This window comes from Drosophila suzukii, chromosome 3 (genome assembly GCF_043229965.1).
Source record: "Drosophila suzukii chromosome 3, CBGP_Dsuzu_IsoJpt1.0, whole genome shotgun sequence".
Lineage (NCBI taxonomy): Eukaryota > Metazoa > Arthropoda > Insecta > Diptera > Drosophilidae > Drosophila > Drosophila suzukii.
The window spans coordinates 80,771,347-80,792,390 of NC_092082.1; the positions used below are offsets into that span (position 1 = coordinate 80,771,347).

Consider the following 21,044-nt stretch of genomic DNA (forward strand, 5'->3'; position numbering starts at 1 on the left):
AACTGGGTATGTTAAAAATATAATTTAAAATATATTTACTAAGTATAAAATAGCATTTTATTCCGCGTGTAGTCGGTTAACTAAGCCGGCTTGAAGCGAACAAAAAAAGCTGCTGAGTCAACAGGAGCCAACTCCTGACTCGGCTGCCTGCGATGGCCTCCAGGGTGTTTGCGACCACCATCAGGATGGGGGCCGCCTCGTCATTAGCATCAGTAGCCAGGATAGTAGGATGGTTGGATGGCAGGATGGTTGGATGGCTGGTGATGGTGGGCAGGAGCAAAACACCGACACCTACGCGTTTGTCTGCGGTTCTGCACTCGCTGTGGCCAAGGTGCAGGTCCACGGCAACCGCAGCAGCAGGATCAGCATTCCGGAGACCAGAGACCAGAGACCGGAGACCAGGAGACCGGACTCCTGGCCATGGTCTAACAATAAAACCAAATGTGCGGCGTGTGTGGCCGTACTGGCCACTGTAAATCCCGAAAAGTGTGCTCGCAAAAAGTGCACCAACTTAATTCAGTTTGTTTTGGGATTTTTCCCTTTTTTTTCACGGTGTGTAGTTTGCTTTCGTTTGGTTTTTGCAACAATTTTTATTTTTTCTAACTCATTTCGCATGCAAATAAAATCGTTATGAATTATTTATGCATGCGTCTGACTGTGTGCGGTTTGGCTGGCATTTGAAAATAATTTTTATGTAAACTCTAGACCGTGTACAATTTAAATTTTTGTCCATTCGAATTATGTGCAAACATACGTAAGCCCATCGCTGGAATACGGCTCAATGCAATTGGCGAAAAAAAATCGAATCATTATGGGGGATATTGTTGTGCAAAACCACATTATATAGATTATAATATTTTAATTAAAATCAAAGCATGCACGTATAAACTATATAAAATAAATTATGCAATCAACATGAGCCAATAAAGATGCAAATGTAAAGTTTATTTTTGTATTAATAATTTCAAATATGTCATCGAATTTTTTACTAGCCGGCTGGCATTTAAAGTAATTGATCATAAAGCTTATAGTTATAAATTCCTCCAGAGTACTGGAGTAGTTTATGCCATAGTCAGGCGTGGCACTACTGCATTATTTAGTGTCCTCATTTTCTGTGATGTATTTCATATTAATGACATGTTTAAAATGTTGCAAAATACTCAATGTCTAGCGGCTGCAAGCGTACACACAAAAACAACAGGCAATCAGCCAGCCTGCCACTCAGTCAGACAGTCGGACAGCCAGTATGTCAGTCAGGTGGGTGGATTTCAGGTGAAATGGGTATGAAAATGGGTGGTCTTAAGGGGTGGCCATGCATAAGCACCTGGGCAAAAGCCGGGAAAAATGAGCCGCATGGCGCTGTAATCATTTTGTGGGGCTGCGTGATGTATTACACTGGCATATGATTGTTCATTTTGTGAATTTACACATGTTTACATGACCGGGGCGCACTCGCGAATGTGTAGTAACCCCCTCCGCAACCAAAAACCCCGTCTAAATCAACCCACCAGGAAAATTTGCTGACGATACATGGGAGTCGCATTTGTGATGATAAAGCGTTATAAATTTTCTGGTCGCATTATATTTGTCACCAGCCCATCCGGCACACGTACCTTAAATCCCCGTAATTTCACTAAAATATTGTTTAGCTTTAGCTTGGCCCGCGGCTCTGAGCTCGCGAATATGTTTGTTGATTTGCGGCTAAGCCGCTAAATGGTGCACATGATGGCTTTCGCGTTGCCAGCGCACTTTAAGATTTATTTTCATTTGCAGCTACAAACCACTTTCCACTTGACAAAAGGTTGTGGCCAGGCATGGGGAACCCGCGTTTTCATACTACATATACTCAATGTTTCGAGGGGCGCCAGTTAGCTGGGGTCGCTCTTAAACCGCCAGAGGGTTTTTTTTTTATTTCTACCCCCCTCTTTTTCAACACACCCCATTTTCCATTCACTTTTTTCTGGTTATTTCTTTCATTATTCGACCCAAGTCGAATTGTTTGCTCATTGTCATGGCGTTCACTTTGTGACCGCGCGGTTTTTTTTTGCTGCAAAAATTAAATGAAAGGATATTATGATTTTGTTAATGCATTTGCATTGCCTTGAAGCAAAAGCTCTGCGAAGTGTGGAAAACAGCTGCAGGAAATGCAAGCTCAAGGTTTTTAGCCAGGGGAAAGTTGTAAAACTTTAGTACGGTACCATATTTAATAAACGATTTATTAAATCTGTACTAAAAATTAAAAAATATAATGATTTCTTTGATATTTATATGTAAATATATAGACACATATGTGATATATCACTATCTATTTATAAACTTTTATTTCCTACGACTTAACTAATTATCATTAACTAATTTCTTTAAGTCTCTTAGTTATTTTGGATTGTGTTTAAGAGTATTTGATCTTCACCTTGAGAAATTCGCACTATTTATCTATTGTGTTCGCATATTTTGTGGCGTTGGAATGGTTCTTAAGTGCCAGTTTGCAAGGTCAGCACGTTCGTCTGCTGCTTGACTGGCCATTAAAATGATTAAAACCAGTTTGAGCCCTTTTTTAAGGCATTCTTATACTGGGAGCAGATGACGATTTCCAGAGCCGCGGGTAAATTTGCTTTACGTGCAACGCCCAGCGCGCTACATTTGGCAATTTACGAGTGGCAGTGGCAGTGTCTTCTGCTTCTGCTTCTGCCAGGCCCAAGTGGCACGCAGCAAATTCTCGCATCAGACTTAAGCCGCTTAATCCTTTTAGTGTTAAACGCGGGCCAAGTGGCAAGCGGCAAGCGGCAACTGGAAAGTGGAAGCTGGCAAGTGGAAAGTAGCAAAGTGGCAACTGCCAACCGGCAAGACAACCAACTTTCGCCGAAGGGACGACGAACGACTCGCCTCGACGTCTTGTATTTCTTTAAAGCGAAAAACACACAGCATATGGAGGTGGAGTGGATCTTACTGGGGGGTCCCTGAGAAGTGGGCGGCATGGACTTTGCGCTTTACACGCGTGTAATGTGCAAAAACGGCGTTTAATGCCTCACTAATCCCTCAACTACAATGCTGCCAATTTACGCAAGTGGCGCCTCTGCAACTCTGCAACTTGCCAGGGGCGTAACTGAAGGGGGACGACTAGGGGGTTTCTCCAAGTTGCGACGCGTCTGGCTGTGGTGTATAGTAAGTGTAATGAATGGGGGGCGAAATGGAGGCCACAAAACTTGCCTTGAGTAGTAAAGCATCAATTTATTTAAGTGGATTCCAGCCATGCTTATATTTCGTTTTGGCAAATTTCTCCATAGCTTTCTTTGGCTTCACATGAATTATCATCAAAGAGATTTGGCCATGGTGCAATAGAGTTGGGTTTATTTTACCTACGAAAATGGAGAAATACTGCTTCTAGAAATTATTAATTTGATTGAAATTTGAAATAGTAATTCATTGCTTCGACCTTAACCTCTGAAAGGTTATACATATGTATACATATTGGTATTGGCTTAAAAGAAATGCACTTAGATAATGTTCTGTTTACTCTTAATGTTTTATTATGGTTATATTCACTAGAAGGAGCTTTCTTTTTATTAGTTGTGAATGAATTATAGGCATTTTAAATTCATACTTCCTAATTGTGACCTTCCTCACCCATTTTGTGGTGATTTAAAGGCTTTTGAACATTATTAAGCAATTGGGCAGCAGTCCCAGCTGTATTTTCCACTTGCTGAAATACGTTTTCTAGGGATTCCGTATTTCTGAACGATATTGCTTTCGCTCTGGCAGACGCATGGCACATACTTCATATATATCGTTATCAGAACCCATTTAAATGTGCCGCCGAATATGCAGAAGACCCACCCTTTCGACTGAAAATCATTTAGTTAAAATGAAGCGTTGATTGCCGTGAAGCTGTGCGTGAAAAAGCATCAAACTTCGTTTTTGCCCGCCCATTGTGGATGTTTGCTATTGCTATTGCTACCGTTTTGTTGTATGTTGTTTGTTGCTTTTGCCGCGATGCGTTGCATTGCGCATATAAATTGCATTTTTAACAAACAAAAATTTTTGCTGTTGGTTTTGCTTTGGCATTTTTCAATGCTTTCTTTTTTCCTCCTTCCCCCCCCCCCATTTTTTTCTGTGTTTTAGCATTTTAGAATGCGAGTGTGTGCCGCGTGGATTTTAATTGATTTGCTGCAGTTTTTGGTCTAAATGGCGAAATGCTGCTACCCACATTACGCATACGCAGTGTTTGCCGGCCGCTTCTTTTCCACTTTTGCCTTTGTTTTCGGCCGGATGCTTGAAAGTCTATCAAAACAAAATTAATTTGCAGGCATTGGCCGGTATTTGTTTTTCGGGCTAGAATTGTGGGGGTGGTTAGCGCAAAAATGGGGAGCGGGGTACAGAGAGGATTGCGAAACTCGTGCGAAAATTGAAACGAAACACTTGAGTGCCAGGGCACTTCACACAGATACCAACACACACACACACAGGAGGCAGGGGGCGTGGCTCGGTTCAGGCCAAAAACTTTGTGAAACCACTTGAAAAGTTATTTACATTTTAAGTTGTTGAGGTTCACACGACGTCAAGTTGTGTTGTGTCCTTGTGATGTGCAAAATATCTGTAGGCAGGTAGGACGACGCGCTACACAAAGGACTCACTCCCCAAAAACACCCTTTCCCCATTTTGTATCTCTGTATGTATCTGTGTGGTCGCCGGTGTCAAATCTGAGGACCGCAGAGGCTTACATAGAAAATCTATTAAATTGCGGTGCCGGCAAAGGCCCAAAGGAGGAGCATCTCCAAACTGGAGTTGCTGCAGCTGGTCCTCGTCTTCTGCTGGCAAAGTTTGCAACATAAAACAAACATTGGCGAGATATCCGCCGGAGTAGAGCCACGCGAGTCCTGACTGACGACGTCGCACTCGACGCTCTCAATGGCTGACTAAACTTTTGAATAAAGGCAGCAGCCTCGGACTCCGGGACTGCCAGCTGGGAGTTTCCAGTTGCCGCTGCATTGGCTCACACCGAAAAAAAAATATAACGATCAAACTAATATGTACAGGGTCAAATGGAGATGGTCAAGGAGTAGCACACAGAAATCTGCAGAAAATCTTAAAGACTAGCTGAAATCCCATCCTTCTCAGCAAGTTTTTGAAGATTTCTATAAACTTTGGAGTTTTTTTTTTGGGATGTTACTAAGAAACAAAGTTTTTGTTGACAGGATTGGTTTGGAAATATATTAAATTATAATATCAAGTTACAGTGTTTAAATCTAGCTCAAGGTCTAGATACAGAGTATACTTTATATTTTAAAATCAACAACAAAAATATTTAATGTTATAAATTATTATTTCTACTTTCCCATATTATAACCAATTTATTTATCTGTATGTTTTTAAAAATTGGATTATTTAATAGAACGTATTCTCGAAAACCACAAATGTAGAATAGTATACTAAAATATCCTTTGACTATGACTGATTTTTCCTTTAAATATTTATAAGAAGAAGCCATAAAATATCATGGCTTTTCTCTGCACAAATAACCACCGAGTGACCCCAATTTAATTTAATTTTCATCTCAGTGCAGACTTGGGCCGCTGGCTGTTGGCACTGCAGTTCAGCCGGAAAACATAAAAAACTACTTGATTCTTCCTGCCGGAGTGCCAAAAGTAAGCACAGCAGCGCCACATAATAAATAAAGCGGACTGCAGGGGGCGGTTGTGTTTGGTAGTAGAAGCAGCAGGAAATATGGCACTTAAAGTGCTTTAAATAACATTAGAAAGTTGACTCGCCTTGGTCCCACTCTCCATTTCCCTCTGAATGTATGTATGAGTGTTTCGGGGGGTATGTTTTTGATACCCCGTCTGGGCTTTGTAGAGCTTGTCGTCTGGGGAGGAGACTTTCATGTCCCTCCCCATCATTGTCGACTTTGTCAGTCTGTTTGACTTGTGCGAAAATCTTTCAAGTTGTGACAATCTCGGGCAAAAGAAAAGGAAAAGGCAGCGGTGAAGGCGCCCTGCATTTGTTAAAGTTGTTCATTTGCAAGGCAGCTGACAGCCAGAAACGGAGACGGCAACTAAGGAGGATCCAGGATCCTGGATTCACAATCCTGCCATCTGCCTGAATCCTCCTCACTGTTTGTCTTGTTGCTACAACGCATATGACACTTGCCACGCCCACCGACACAAACACACACACACACACAGAGCCCATAAATAAAACATTTCACTTTGTTTTGTCGACTGCCTCTTAGCCTAAACAAACAAAGAGCCCCGAGAACTCCCGAGAACCCCGAGAACGCCCCCCAAAACACCATCCCAGATCCGAGTTTCCAGCTCCTCACTGCCAATGTGACACACTTTGATTTGACTTTAATGCACAATAACATTTTATACTGCGCTGCCTTTGGCTGTTGTCTGTTTGTCTGCTGAAAAATGCACAAAAGCCGGGCAAATTGATGATGGAATGCCGGAATGCAGTTCTCCAGTTCCACACACGGTGAAGCACCATATATGACTTTTGTTCTCATGTTCATCTCCACAAAACCCCCACTGAAAAACGCCCTGCGGCTGCCTCTGCCATTAATCATTATTATTCAAATCCCGGCACATACACTTATAGGCGAAAAGGATACGCATTTAAAAGCCAATTAGAAGAAAATTGCACAGCTTTGTGGTTTTCGCCTTTGAGATATCAGCAGCCGCAACAATGCTATTAAATTTCCGAATTGCAAAGGTAAACTTATGCGCACAATTCGTTTGTACATATTTTGGTTACCCAAATATGCACTTTAAATCAATGCAAATTAAACCTTTGGGGGCTATTAAATGGAGGGAGAGATAAACAAATATTTCTGGAATTGAAAAAGATTTTCCTATGGCCAGGGATAACTTTAAATTCGATATAGACAATTAATGAACACAAAGTAATATAAAACATAAAGAATTTTATGACTTTGTTTTAATGAAGTTATTTAATAAAGTTGGAATTGTTTTATTTATAACCAATGATATTCCTTAAATGTAAATCAGCCAAATATTCTGCAAAATACACCACAAAAAAGATATCAAGGAATTTCTTTCGGCTTCCCTGAAATTCTTTTTTATATTTTTTGATTTAAATCAACTCAAATCCTAAGAGCAGGGACTTAACAACTATTTTCCGATTTGGGAAAGGTTTATTTGCCCCGGCAGAATTGTCTTTCTACTCGTCGCATAATGAACTACATAATTAGTTGAATGCAAACTTTTTGTCCGCCTACTGACAACTTTGTGGGGCCTACGACTAATGCAAATTTCAGGCTCGCTCGTTTCGTCTGAATTTTTTGTGTGGACTGCGGAGTCGACCAAAAACTTTGCCTAATTGGCAGTGGGTGGGTGGGCCAAAGGGCCAAGATGAAAAACCCTGGGCAGCCGCTGCCTTCAGTTTCCATAATCTGCAAGCCGCCAACATGTTTAACTCCTGCACAATGTCAGCGGTGCTGTCGTCAAGTTGGCTCGGCTACATTTCTTGGCTACAAGAAGTAGAAGTAGAAGTTGAAACCCCACTCGACAAGTCGCAACTCCGGCAAAGTTTTTGGCTGCCGAGTGCTCTACAGGAATTTTTGAAATGCGCCTGCAAAATTGTTGACAGTTCGAGGTCGTTAACGCCGGCAGTTAAATATTGAAAGCGCTCGCAGGCGCACCCCAAGTTATTCAATAAATGTCAGGCGGGGGTTTTTGGGAGGCCAAGTCTGCAACTTGTCAGGTGGGTTTAGTGTTTTCCAGGGATTGCCCAAATTATGGCAGTTGGCACGCACCAATCTTCTAGATTCTACTTTAGCTACATACCATTGTGTTTCGACTGCAACACTCACGATTCTTGGCCACATGTGTTTCGTTCTCTGGCTTTTACCATTTTCGGTTGAAAGCGAAATTCACCGCGAATTCTTGTGACCTTCGCAAGGCATGCAAAATTTAAACATAATTAAACTTTCGCGGATTGCGTGTGTGTGCCTGGAAAACGCATTGCTGCTAGAGAGCCACACAGAATTCAATTTTAATTATGAACTTAAATCGAAAAACTTTGCATTTACACGAGGTCCTTCTGTCTGTGGGTGAACCTGCCAGCGGACGAAATTCTTCTTTCCGGACGCAGACTGCCGACTGCTTTGACTGCCAGGATCCATTCAAACAGACATTCGCGGCATTCAGGACATTCATACAGTCACTGGCTGGTGCACCGTGATGCACTCAAAAAAATTACGAAAGAAATTCTTCAAAATTCAAAGGTTTTAAAGGGTTTACAGAAGGATACGCCATAAATAATAATGATAGGAAAAACTAATAGGCAATGCTGTACGGTATTCTGGCTTTCTTTAAAATTCATTTTCCTTGTAACGCAAATGGCGTTTATATTTTTTGAAGCCATTTTTTAGCAACACATTATTTGCATATATATTATTCATATATAGGGTTTTTTTTAGCGAAAACCATTTGTCTATAGGTGAACTTAAAAATACTGAACGTTGCTCTTAGAAAAACATTCGTAAAAGTAAACAAGATGGAAAAAATTGGGAACCCCGAAATAAAATGGTAATTTAAAGGGGTGGCAATCAGCCTTTCAAAAAACTTATTTTGCAGAAAACAATAATATCAATTTCGACTTGTACCTACATTTGTATTAAAAGAACTAAAGGTTTATAATATAATAATAACATGTATTACATTTTTTTTTAGATTTTATTTTTTATAATTGTGGCTTTGGAAAACTAATTAGATGTTATGTTATATAAAATAATGTGAACTTTTAGGCTATCTATCCCAATTGAATCACTTTCCCTGACCTCCGCTTTAATGAAAAGGCGTAGAAATATAATTTTTTTTCAGTGTGCGGGTCCTCCGCTTTTATTTATGCAAATTTTCGGGTTGTTGCACTTGCGGCGACTCTCCGGCACACAGCCACACTACCATAACCATAGCTATGCAGCTAGCCGGGAGCTAATTAAATGTGGCCCAAAAGCGAGGGATGCAGCCATTGAAAAGCGAGCCAGAGAGCCCGCACAAAATACGAGGCGGCTGCATGGGCATTTTTAAAGCTAATTTAAAGGGGCTACGGCTCCCGGTTTTTTGGTTACAAAAGGAGGTGGAAGGACCTAGAGGAGTATTCTACGATGGCAATGGCATGTGCCACACATCACGTGCCGCCGAAGACATTGCAGTCAATGTTCATGCATACAAATGCAGCTGGAAAGCGAGCGGCAGGAGTTTTCCGTGGCCGTGGAAGCCTTTTTATGACGTCAGTGTGCGACTTTTGGTACGCTTTCGCCCTCTCACCACGCCCTCGGAAAAACCCAGAAACTATGCCACGACTTTTAGTGTCGTCTAATGCGACGACGACGACAACGAAGCTGCTACAATGTCGCGTTCGCCGCCCTTTCTCCCTAGAATTCCTATTCCTATTCCTGCTCCTTTTCCTTGTCGTTTTGTTTTTAAAACAAATTTCCAAAATCAATATTTGCCGAAAGTGTTTTGCATACCAAATAATTTGGCCAAACAACTTGCAAGGCAGCTGGGGGAGAAAAAAACGGAGAATTTGTAGTGGCAACAGCAGCTAAACAAATTGTCAACAAATGATTTTATTTTCCTATCGTTTTTTTCTCCTTTTTTTAGGGTCTCCATCGGGAAAGCCACATACGGTGGAGCCTGACCTGGCCACAGGGCATTGGCAAACGGTAAAAAATTGAATCGAACTTTAAGTCCGATTGGAATTGGAAAAAAGGTTCAAACGAGAACTTAAATGTTCTGCAAGAATGTGGTATTATCGTAGGTAAATTGGGTGGAGAAAGCTCATATTCAACTGCCTTCCCTACAGTAGAAGTAGTACAAGTATATATAAGTATACGGAGCTGCCTAAGCAAATAAGCGTTTCTGCCTAATGTGTGCCTAAGTTTTCGCAAAGTTTTCTGCTGTTTGTACTTTGCATAAGTAAACAACAAACGATCCTGGGACCGAGCCATATTTCAAGCGGTCACAGGCAGCCCGGCGAGGTGCATTGATATATTACGTGTCAGTCAACCAAGTGCTTACAATACCCTGTTCTCGGAAGTTCGAAAGGTTAATAAGATGTCTAACGTACCCCTATTCGTGCAAGTATATTTTCTCTTATTTTTATAATACATATTAAAGGAACCTTTCACTTATCATTGATTATGCTCCATTTTCAATAAACGTAAATCAATTTTGGGGGTTCCAAAATGCTTTTAGCATTATAACTCGAAATATCTGCCATTTTGTAAAGATAAAGATAATAAAGGCGTTTTTATACTTTTTAATTTATCAACTCTTATTCTTTTTCTTATATTTTTATACCCGTTACTCGTAGAGTAAAAGGGTATACTAGATTCGTCGGAAAGTATGTAACAGGCAGAAGGAAGCGTTTCCGACCCCACAAAGTATATATATTCTTGATCAGAATCACTAGCCGAGTCGATCTAGCCATGTCCGTCTGTCCGTCTGTCCGTCTGTCCGTCTGTCCGGATGAACGCTGAGATCTCGGAAACTATGGGAGCTAGGCTATTGAGATTTGGCGTGCAGATTCCTGAGCTTCTTACGCAGCGCAAGTTTGTTTCAGCACAGTGCCACGCCCACTCTAACGCCCACAAACCGCCCAAAACTGTGGCTCCTACAGTTTTGATGCTAGAATAAAAATTTTAACTGAAATGTATTGTTCTCATCAATACCTATCGATTGACCCAAAAAAAAGTTTGCCACGCCCACTTTAACGCCCACAAACCGCGAAAACCTGTGACGCCCACAATTTTCATGCTAGATAAAAAATTTTAACTGAAATGTATTGGTCTCGTCGATACCTATCGATTGATCCAAAAAAAAATTTGCCACGCCCACTCTAACGCCCATAACTCTTAAATCTGTATACCGCCGGTAGGTGGCGCATTTTAATCTCTCTTTGCTGCTTGCATATCTCCATATAGCTGAGTAACGGGTATCTGATAGTCGAGGTACTCGACTATAGCGTTCTTCCTTGTTTAAGTTTTACTTCAACGAAGATTTTTTTCGGGTAAAGTTCTGTGGCAAGGCATTTCAGGTACTTCATCTTTAGGGGGCCCCCTAAGAAAACTCTTTTAATTATTTTTTTTTACGTATATTAACACAAGTTCCTATCGTTTTTGGTTAAAAGACATATCTATGGGACCCCAATGTAAAATGTTATTATTTAGCTTAACTGCAACAGGAAACCCCTTTAAGTAGGCAACAGGTTTGGGTCTCTCGAATAATGGGTGACTTAAAGTCGTGATGGTGGAGCATATAGTTCCAGCTTGTTATGGCCGGCAGTAGAAGTATGGCCAACTGTGGGCCCGCCTCTGGCATCCTCCATCCTCGTTAGCCAGCCGTTAGTTGGCAACACTTCCGTCAGGCAGTGCAAGTTTGACACGCGCATCAACACGCGCTTTGTCAACCACTTCGTCCTTCGTCCTTGGTCCTGGCTCCACCTCCGTCTCCTGCAACAGGAAGGCCGCTCAGACGCACACCCATAAACAAACTCACATACATGTCGAAGTCCTGGCTAGAATGTGTGCGTGTGTGTGAGTGTAGGAAATTGGTTTCGCTTGGCTGCACTCTGCTGAAAAACCAATACCGCCAAGGGGGAGAAAGAGAAAGTGGAGCAGGAAGTCTTCAGTGACCGCGCCGCACTCGATAATCAGCAATGACGGCTGGCCGGCCATCAGGACATCGGGCAGGACCTGCGGACAGTGGGCTTAGCTCCTGTTTGGCCTCTGTTCCCTGAACCTACAATTAATTTACTTTGTTTTTCCAGCTGACCAGACATTAACATTACATACTTGACTTCCGTGCGTGCCAGGCGCATACAGGATACATACATCCATCCTTCGATTGCTGACCTGCCATATGCCGGCATTTAGCCGTTTACTTACTTTAAGGATCATAAATTATTTTAAGCTGCTAAGCTTGCTTTCACTGATATTTCGCCTTGACGCGGCCGTTTATATATGTATATGTGAGTTTTTCGTTGCGAGCACATTCTGGCAAAACGTTGGGCAATTATGGCGCACCTGGTTGCTATTAGGGCGTTCGCCACGCCCCCGCACACTCCTTTCCACTTCCGCCTATCCACCTTCACTTCCGCCCGCCATCTTACCTCTAATGACAGCCATTTGTGCAGTTTTTGTCAGTTGCGCTTATTTATTACACTTGTGTTGCTCCTCGTAATTTGTTTATTTGTTGCCTTAAAAACTTTTGCCACGCGACATGCGAGCCATTTTTTTTTGTATATGTGTGCAGTGTACACTGTACACTGTTCAAGGTAAAAAAAAAACAATGGTTCTAAATGATGATGGATTGAGAATGGCTGCTATTAACACAGGCCAAATTTATCTAGGATTTTTAAAATGAATATAAAGTAATACCCTTTAATATAGTGTAAATACCTTACCTTACATTTATGAATATTGCTCTAATATTGCTATAAGTAAAAATAATAAATATTTGTACCATCCTAACCCCAAAAAAATATCAATTTAATATTTATTACGTATTTTATTTGTACCATTTAAAAATGTTAGATTGATATTGAAAAATGGTACAACAGTAAAATACTTGGATATCCATGTCGTTTTTGCAACTAATGAACTTTATACACATTGACTGCCCCAAAAGAAAATTAACATCGGCAGTCCCCTTTTTTATTAAATATAAAAATGGATTGGATAAATCTTTTTTTCGTCTGCACCGTCAGTTTTGCGGGCTTCAGATATTTTGCTTTTGTTTAAAGCCGGGAAAGCAGGGAATCACATTTGCATACATTGGGGTTAAATATTCATTTGCAGCAAGTTGCAGGACCGCACAATCAGCCAGGACAATAAACCCGCCCCCGAGCCTTCATCCCATCACCCATCGAATTGGACAGGAGGGCAAACAAAGAGCGTGGAGAACCGGATGGTTCATTGCGGGTCAGGCCACTCAATTTTCAGTTTGGTTTAACTTCAAACGAGACGCAATGACGGCCAAATTGAATTTGTAGCATGTCGCGTTGATCCGAGTGACGTTCGATCGCTAATTGAAGGGATTAGCGGTGCTGACCTGTGAACTCGGCCAACAGAATGAAAACCAAGGGGGCCAAGATGCTACCAGCGAAATGGGGCTTACTTGCGTGAAACAATAAACAAATTAGTCGAAATGCTGCACTAATTGAAATGCTTTTGCCTGAACGATAAAATAATATTAAAGTACCTTAAAGCTTAATGAGCACATAAATATTTATCCTTGGCGCTGCTGGCGTGGAAACTTCAAGAAAAGCAAATCCTTTCCATGGAAAAGCGAGTTGCTGATGCCGATCAAAGCGGCAAATGAGCTACTCGAAAGACAAAAGCCTTGATTGATTGCCGGAGAGGGCTTAAAGTTTGCTGCTTATTTAATTAGTCGAAATTTTAATGGCTTTGCCAAGAGGGCCGGTTGGCTTAAAGCGCTAGGCCCAAATTGTTTTCCAACCGGTTTGAAATCAGCGCCTGCAGCTCTGTGGTGTTTGCCCGAATTTGTTGTTTTTGTCGTTTGCTAATTTCTCGGCATAATTACGGCAATTGCCGTAAAATGTTGGGTACATATAAATTGGAAATTAGTTAATTTGCAGTTGCATCGCTGTGATTTTGGCCACTGGCCGAGGCATGCCACAAATCAATATGCACACAGCGCACCGAGTGCATAAATATATTTATTGACATGCCAGCAATGGCGGCAATATTTTAATTAAAAACGTTTGCTAATTTCATAATTTAAGCATATTAGCTGAGCATTTTTTCTGCCTTCTATTTTGTCTCTTACTTAAATAATACCCATGCGCTCAGCTTAATTCACATTATTTATTCGCCAGCCTTTTAATTGATTTCGATGTTTAAACTCGCCGTTTTTTACGCCCACACACTTCCATGCAATTATGTTTTTCATGTTAATTTACCAATTTGTCAGACCAAATAAAATATTATTATTATAATTTAAATGCATAAAAGCGTTCACCTCCGACATTCACAAGCAATTTGCTTAGCTACTTATGTATATTAAATGAATATTTTTTGGTAATTTCTGTGCGCGCTTCCGCATTATTTATGAATGCTAAACTGCAGCCTAATTTAAATTGGGCAGCCGAAAAAGCCCTTGATTACACACACTTGAAATGCCGAATAATTTCCCAAAATAATTTCAATTATGAACAGATTTTCCCTTCCGCCGGTCTCTAAATGCAGACACAAATGGCATTTTGGTTTTGTGCTTGAACTCGAGTATGATTCAATTAAGCCTTGGCCAAAACCGAGGCTCTGGGTGAGTGTGTGAGTGGGCCAGCACATGCATTTGGTTACGAGGGAGTCTGTGTGAGCGGCGGTATTATTTTAGCGCACTTAAATGCACAGTTTAAAGCGCATCTCACTGTTGAGGGAAAGGGAAAAGCGAATTTGGCCCAGAACTTTCAAGTTAATTAACTCAATTACTTCTATTGTTCAGTAATGGGAGATTATCTTCTAAGCTCAGTTCAGTAAAATTTTTAAAAACCTCCACTTTAATCCACAAGCAAGAAAACAAGTTTAAAATAATTTACCCAACAATAAACATTTTAAATGCAGATTAACAGAGTGTATTTTACATGCTTTTAAGGTCATAATACTTTTAAGTCTGTAAATTGCTCCAGAACTAATAAACTTTAAGCCTGCTAATCTGTAATGCATATTTAAAAACTTTAAAACCAAACTAAACTTTTGAGCATTACTTTTAAATAAATAAAAGTGGGGAACTAGTACACAAATTGGGGAATTGCTGTGGCTTACTTATGGGGATTCTCCACCCCGATTTGGAATTTAACCTTTGCCCTTTGAACCCACAAGCAATCATTAAACCCCGGGACACAGTCGAGCGCGCTGTTGGCATTGCAAGTTCGTCGGACACCTTAATGGCCAACAGCCGTGACAATCTCTTTTCACATTCCGGCCATGGCCCACACATTTTGCCACTCTGTGGCCTTCTAATTGATGTAACAAGTGTTTGGGCCATGTATCTGCCAGAATTTATAAGTGGCAAAAGAGTCAGAATCGGAGTCAGAGTCGGAGAAAAGACACAGTCAACACAGAGTCCAAGACGTTTGTCGATAGTAGTTGGCCTAGGGTCATCAGACACCCACATGCGACAGGACGGAAGGACGAAGGACGAAGGCCAGGGGACACAACCACAGTGGGGTCTTTGGTGACCTCCCCCCGAGGATTCACACTCAATAGAGGGCGACACGTAGCTTGGCCAAGTGCTGATGGCCCAGACAACTACTGCCACTGAACCGGAGAAGGACTGGGGGACTCCTAGCCAGCGATTCCAGATCCCAGAAGCTTTTGCTTCGACTTCGACTTGGGCTGTTGCTTGTAATAAATTTGCTTGGAACATGCAATGCTGCTGCTGCTCCTGCTGCCCCCGGGGAACAAGTGCGAAGGATTCCGCAGGATACTGTCTGTGTGTCTGGCTTTTGTTCTATATCCATCGCTGATGATGTCGGTTTGCCGTGCAAAGCCACAAATTGCCACTTGGCTGCCCGCTCGTGCCAATCTGCTGCAATGCCTCTTCTTATTGTCGTTATTGGTGTCCTGGTGGTCCTGCTCCTGCTCCTGCTGCTGTTGTTGGTCCTTGAATAAATCTAAAGAAATAGCATTTAATGTCTATTTGCCGGAGATTAAGATAAAAAGCATTCCCTGGCAATGGCAATGGCAATGTCATCCGGGAAAACAGACTACTACTGCCACTGGGAACAGGAACTTGGATGGACTCTGGGCATTCGTGCGGCTTATCGATCTGGATTTGGTGCATTGTCTTGCTATCCGACCAATCCCTTTTCAAATGGCACGCTCGTAACTGCCACAAACAAGTGACACAATCAACACTTGATAGAACAAACACTTCTAAATTAATTAAATTGCAAATATCCTTGAAGCAGCTGCACTGTTCACTCACACACGGTCAGTTGGCCGCACACAAAAGTCTGTGCACTGGGGAAAAAAATCTAATTTTATAGTTAGAAAAATAATATCCTGATTAACATTTAAAAATCTAAGTTAAGCAATTATAACATTACCATTAAATCCACATTAAATTCTATTTTATTAAACATACATATAAGGACCTTCTTTTCATTTTATTTTCGCACAAGCTTTGGAGGTTCTAAAGAAACCACTTATAAAGACGCCTAGAAGTTGGACATTGAAATGATTCTGTTTTATGAAACATGTTTATAAGGGCTTTTAAGGATTTTTTACGAGGTCCTACAAAAACCACTTTAAAATGCGCCTAGAATTATGCAATGAAAAGAAGCTGCCTATCCTCAAAGTGAATGCATGGCACACCTTATTTAAAAAATATTTCAGCATACTTTTAGACACCTTCAAAGGTAATTTTCCGACCTTAGTAATTTCAAAGGGACCAAATTTAATAGTATAAAAAAATCTAAATCAAAAAAAGATTTATATTTTTTCAGAGTGTTCCCTGCACATCCCATATAGTTGTCAACGTACTCTCGTCAATACTCGTCCGTAGGACCACTCTGCTCAGAGATAATCCAGGCCATCAATAATGCAAACAGTTCTTCCTGCTCCCGCACCTTCTATTCTATATAGTATGGCATAGGACTTCCTCATCCCCATCCACCCACTGGGGCAGCCACTACATCGCCTTCAGTTTGAAGGAGCTGTAGCCTTGTTTGCTTTTCCCTGCGTCGCCTGCAGTTCTTTTGTGCTTTTGCTTTTGCTTCGGCTTGGAATAGTTTTGCTTTTGTTTTTTCCCCCATCTGGTTCCATCCACCAGGTTCTTTGGCTGGCGGCCGTTGCCCAACAATTTGGCCAAAGATTTCTCAAGTTGAGTTGAGTTTGGGTTAAACTTGAAAATTAAATGAAATATTTTGCCGAATACTCGGAGTTCTATCTGTGTATGTATGTATGTGTGACGGGGGGTCATCGCTTATGCAAATGCAATCAGAAGAATGCCCCGAAAATTCGACCACCTCAGAAACAATGGAAAGGTTAGGCGATTGTCTCTCGGGCTATCAATCAAAGTTTTCTGTGGGGGTGTTGCCGCAAACAATATTATAGCTTTGGTTTTTCCCACCCATATTTTGCAACGCGACCACGCCCACAAATTTTACAAAGCCACAACCTTGATGCGGGCCCGGTGGTTTTGTTGGCAGCAATTACATAACACGAATATAAATTATGGGCGCGTGTAAATTTTTGCAATTGCTTAATGAGCGGAAGTGGCCATCATCGTTATATGTTTCAAGTTGTACATGTCGCTTAAAATGAATACCGCATGGTATTATATGTACGCGGTGGAGGGGGGGAGATTGGTCCTTGGGGAATGGGAACGGGTATAGGTATAGGTATCGGTGGGCGGCCAACGGAAGGGCGTGGCCTCGTCAGGTGTTCCGCATGCACTGCATAATTAATTACAATTAGGCGATCCGGGGTTTGATTGCAGGCAGGAGGTTCCTGTTAATTTGCAAAAGTGTTGCCCGTGCTGAAATACGCTGAAGCATTTAATTTATGGTCCAGCTGTTAAATGTTGCACTTTGTGTGACAAATAGCCTGCAAAGTTGCATATGTATGTATGTATGCATATGCAATTTGAGATTTTTCGGGCAAAGGCAAAAGGGTAATTAAAGTTGCCAGTGTCGCCGAAATGCATTATACATTTTTATGACTGTGAGTGTGGGGAATTAAAAGTTTCAATGTTTTGATAGGTCTTTTATGAATTCTTGAATAGCCAAATTAAAATTTGCCATCAACGATCCACCAACGAATTTACAAATTGAAAATTTGCCAAAAATTCATATTTTTCTAGGCCATCAATAGAATCTAGTATTTGTTTTACCTGAATTCAATTGCGTGAACTAAATGATTTTTGTGAATTTTTTGACGAAAGTAATTGAAATGTTGAGCGTCGCAAAAGTGTTGACGAACCGATAAAAACACGTTTCTGTGAAGTGAAACATTTTCTAACTTTATGAGGGTAATTAAAATGTTTTCTTAGAAACAAAAAAGTGCAATTTCTAAATGATTAGATTTGTAAGGGCCTTTTTTCTCTAATTGGGGGAATGTATATATCTCGTATGTATCTCGTCCGCAGATGACAGATTCATATCCATAACTTAAATTTAACAATGTAAGGTCCAATTTCTCATCCGTATGTTAAATTAAAGGTAGGTTATAAGCTCAAAATATTCTTACGTTGTCTAGGTTTGAAACTAACTTTTAGTTTAACATACACATGAGGAAACGGACCTACAAATATTATATGAACATGGAAAGCCTATGAAAACTTTGAGTTTAAAACCTACGTTTAGTTTAACATGCGGATGAGGAATCTGTCCTTGTGGGGTAAAATTTAAGTTAGGAAAATGATTCTGTCAAGCACTTTATTGTACTTTGTTCCTAGCTGCGCAAGTGAGGCCATAATTTTCTTATTTGGTTAGGCCAGTCAGCGCCGAGAATTGAATCACACTTTTATTTCGTCCCGAACTCAATTTCATGGCATTTAGAGCAGATTGTGAGTGGCGGCAGTGGCGGTCCGTCGCCGTCCGCAGAGTGACGTAAATTAAATTAGTGTCAAAAGAGCACTGTGAGTGAGTGTGGGTGAGCGTGAGTGAGTGTCTGTGCGTGCCTGACACGACCGACAAACATAATGACCACCAACACCAACAGAACATGAGGAACGGCTAAAAATAAGATACAAAAAAAAAATGGAGAAAGGAGAAAAAAAAAGAGAAAGGCGAGGCAAAAATTGTATGCAAATTATGCTTGACATTGTTTCAGCATACTTTTTGGCGTGTGCGCCAAGACAAAAGCTGACATTTAGCCCAAGGAGCATAAAAAGTGATACAAAACGCAGGAATGAGACAGAGAGAGGGCTAGAGAGTTAGAAAGAGATGGAAGGGCAGGCGAAAACTTTGTGACATTTTTTGGCGCGCACAACGGAAACGTGCAAAACTGGCAAATTTATAATGAGCCGCGGGTTCAGGCGCGCTGCGTCCGTTCGCTTCTGCAACTGCCACCCACTTTTCCTTTCCTTTCGTTTCCTTTCCTTGTTTTCCCAACCCAACCCATCGCAGCTCCACCCACCCAGCCACCTTCAACCTCTACCAACTCTATCCATTTCCCGCCAGAGGCATTTTCTTTTGCTCTGCTAAGCACTAAGCGCATTTGTCGCAAGGTTTTGACTTTAAAAAAATGCGGGGCGCCGCAGTTCAAAAGGTTGCTGGATCCAGAGTTTCACGCTTTTGCCCATGGTTTCAAGTTAATACCTGAAAATGCTTTTAAGAATTTTCATACCTTGATTTATTGGTTCACACGCATATCCACGCGGGTATTGAGCGGAGTTTACTGCCAAGGCATTTGCATTTCAAATATGCCATGAATTGATGTATGGCATTGCTGAGGATTTCGCTAGCTGCAAATGTTGCACCTGAAAAAAATATATTATAACTAAAATATATCAGAAACTTATGAAGTATTTTATTATATGATAGCATTGTTGACATATATTTTATTTTGATTTTTGACGAGCATATTAACAAAGTTCATCTTCATTAGATTTAACCAACCCAATCAATCAAAAGTTCTTTGGTAAAAACCCTAATTATCATAATGTATTAACTCATATTTATTAAAAAAGCACAATTACAAGTTTCTCTTTCACAGTAATTAAGAGTCCATCATCATTTAAGGACTTTTTTCCTGTGTGCTTAAACTGACGTCAAGGCTCGCTGGAATTTATTGCATTATTGATATTAAATCGCCGAGCGAGTGCTTTAATTTAAAATTAAATACAGAAACCGAAATGGCATTATATTGTTGTCTGTTGTTCGTTTCAGTTCTCTGTTCTCGTTGGTGTTGCATTCAAATTTATTTTTCACGCATTTTAAATGTTTTTCCCAGCTTAATTGCGATAACGCACCATCTTTTAACAATAAATAAGATAACGAAGGCTCAGCGCGTACTGCAACAATAACAACCGCGAAAAACATTGACAAACAAAAAGAAAATTCCTGGGGGGGAATAACAATTTGTTTATCTTTTAAATGCCACACAAGGCTTCGGCTTGGCTTATTAAATTTGCGGTGCTGTCCTCTTTTCATTTTGCATATTGTATATTGTATTTTTTTTATTTTTTGGCTTTTGGGCCAAGTCCGCGAACTTTGAGCCAAGTAATCAGCTTGCACTTCAGCGGAAAGTGACGAGGGGATGGTTAAGGGGATGAGGGGGGCTAGCCAAGCCGTTGACAAGTTGGCTAACTTTTAATGCAGCTCACTTAAAAGTTCTTACTCTCGACTGGAGCGGCAGCCTTGCGTTTACTTTATTAAAAGCAAGACGGCGAAATCTTGATGCAATGTCAGGGCGAAAAATTTCCATACAGAATGTTGGTTATAAATTCTTTAAGGTGTCTGCTCTACGTCGCTCTTAAAAATGCCTTATAATCTATGCCATTTTAACTGCATTAATCGTGCACGTATGCAAAACATCATCAGAGTATAAAAAAAGGACGTCTGAAAGCATCCGGCAGATATATATGTGTAGACGGAGGAGCAGAGCATCGTCGATTGCCTGGCACTTGGACACATGTAATAATTCAATTGTGTGAACATCTATTAAGGAAGATTGATGACAAGCGCCGGGGAATGAGAGCAGCCATCCGTCCCGAATCCTGGCTGCATGTCCTGCAGGACGATCCTGGCTGACCGGACGGTTAAGTCAGTGTCAGTGCGTCGCCGGAAAAAAGCAGATGAGCACAACAGGCACACAAACTCGGGGTTTCACTCATACACAGGATAAATAAATAAATAAGAGATGTGAGTACAAGCGATGCAGGGAAGGGGAGGGGAGGGAAAGGACGATGGAGGAGCATCTATCATACGGGCAGCAACTCAACGCTTCCTTCGGACGACGTCACACGTTGCCAAGGTGTGTGAGTCAGCTCGGGTTCCACACTCGTTCTGTTTTTAATACCCGGTATATATGGGGAATCCGGGTATATAGTATT

General features: G+C 41.1%; 1 long non-coding RNA gene across 4 annotated transcripts in view; it reads right to left on the reverse strand.

Moving 5' to 3' along the window:
- Positions 1-21,044, reverse strand: part of LOC118877714 (uncharacterized) — a 119,679-nt gene that overhangs the window by 19,866 nt on the left and 78,769 nt on the right. For all 4 annotated transcript variants that reach the window (XR_010654410.2, XR_011604117.1, XR_010654412.2 and 1 more), the window contains exon 2: positions 19,337-19,469. This is a non-coding gene — a long non-coding RNA (uncharacterized lncRNA). The remainder of the gene's footprint in view (positions 1-19,336; positions 19,470-21,044) is intronic.